Here is a 2,043-nt window from a genome sequence, read left to right as displayed (position 1 = left end):
TTCAACTGTTGAGACCATTTCCATGTAATAAAAATAGTATATGTGGTTAGGTATTATTCTATTATATTGCTATTTGTCTTTATTTGTCTATTTCCATCTATTCTTAGTTCCTATCTTCTTTTTTTTTAATATTTCAGTTATTTAATTAGGTTCTTGGTAAGAAGTTTAGAATACAAATTTTTAAGGATAAACCCACAATGGATCACATGTGGCCTTGGAGCTGAGGAATATGGCTTAGATTTGGGGTAAAATTTGTGAGTCCACAACTTTCTGCACTGCTCTATAATCTTGTCTTTTGCTTGTTTGTGTTGAAGATTGCACCTTCCTGGTATCTGGGCTTCCACACTTCTTCTTGAAGTAAGCATCAGTGAGGTGTTTGGGATTTTCTCGTTGCTGATATCAATCTTTGAAGAGGTGGCAATAACAAATTTCTGGTGTGTTCTCCGCAGAGGAACTTGATTGAGGGAAAGAAGTCTCATCACAAATAGCAAGCCACTACTCAGGTGCTTCAGGAAAACCACTCTGGCCTCTGCGGCGCCCAGTGAGGATGATCAAGATGGTCCAGGAGTGGTGCTGGCTCCCAGTTTCCCACATGCTGACTGGGGGTTTCTTGTGGTGGCTCAACAGCTTTCGTGGCACATCTTCAGTCAGGTGTGCCATTTGGGGAAGCTTAACCACCCTGGAACCACGGTTCTTGTTACCACTGACTGGTAGCAAGAACCTTCTTTTCAGCCTTGGACTTAGCAGCCGAGTACTTCCTCTTGTACGTGGGCTTTCAGAAATACACAGCAGACCTTGAGTATCTGCCAGTTCCTCCCAGGACTGGGTTTCGGCTGCAGAGGAGCTTCCCTTTCTTGGGTTTCTCGTCTGTAGGTTCTCCCTTTTTAACCTTGCCAACAGCATCAGCCTTCTGGGCTCCATATTTCTTCTCCTTAGTCTCTGGCTTCTCAACCTTTTCACATACCATCTTACAAGATGGGAAAGAGCCCTTCTCTTGAATAAAATAATTTATTTCATTTTATTTCCTTTTCTGTCTTAAACTCTGCTGTATTCTCTTATTGGCTACTTTATTAGGAGCCACATCTTCAAAATGTAACTATTCTCAAGTGATATTAACACCACTCAGGTATATAATAAACATCTATATTCCATTTTCTCTTTTCTCCCCCCATAGCTTTATTGAGGTAAAATTGAAGCACAGTAAAATTCACATATTTTAAGTATGCAGTTTGATCAGTTTTGACTTGTATGTAACCACTATAATCAATGTAAAAAGGATTTCCATTAATTTTTTAAATTTGAAATCATGCAAACTGTTTCCTGCATGATTTATTACATTAGAAATCAATCACCTTAAGATATATAGAACCCCACCCCCACATAAACTATTTCAAAATTAATGGCAAATTTATAAATATTTTAGAGGTCAAGGAAGAAAATAAATAAAAAGTGCTTTGAACTAAGTGATTACAAAAACTTAAAATATCAGGATCTCTGGGATGAAACAGTACTCAGATGCACATTTAAAACTTAAAGTACTTGTATCAGAAAAAAGCTAGAATAACAAATTATTTTCAAATTGTGTGGGCAGAAAAAAATAAGAGTAGGAGCAGAAATATATGAAATAAAGAAATAATTAAAATTTGATAAAAATAAACAAGTCTAATCAAGAAAAAAGCAAGAACACAAAAATTAATATCAATGGAAAGAGCTATCAAAATAACCATACCAATGCTAAAATTACATTAAGGTAATATTACAATTGTATGCCAACATATGTGATAGCTTACATATCTATATTAGAGAAGGATCTGTGTGCTGCTGAGAAGCAAGAGTATTTAGTCATTGATGGATGAAATATTCTATATATGTTTGTTAAGTCTAAATTATCAATTGTATTTTTTTAAAACTTTTTTAGTTGTAATTGGACATAATATATTTATTTATTTATTTATTTATTTATTTATTTATTTATTTATTTATGGTGCTCAGTATCAAACCCAGCACATCACACATGCTAGGTGAAAGCTCTACTGCTGAGCC

The 2,043-nt window shown here is 35.0% G+C and overlaps 1 pseudogene; it reads right to left on the bottom strand.

Moving 5' to 3' along the window:
* Positions 1–280: 280 nt before the first annotated feature.
* Positions 281–967, bottom strand: LOC143386696 (large ribosomal subunit protein eL6 pseudogene; annotated as a pseudogene).
* Between the last annotated feature and the right edge of the window lie 1,076 nt (positions 968–2,043).

Source organism: Callospermophilus lateralis, unplaced genomic scaffold (assembly GCF_048772815.1).
Source record: "Callospermophilus lateralis isolate mCalLat2 unplaced genomic scaffold, mCalLat2.hap1 Scaffold_1576, whole genome shotgun sequence".
Lineage (NCBI taxonomy): Eukaryota > Metazoa > Chordata > Mammalia > Rodentia > Sciuridae > Callospermophilus > Callospermophilus lateralis.
This window is presented reverse-complemented; position numbering and strand designations above follow the sequence as displayed.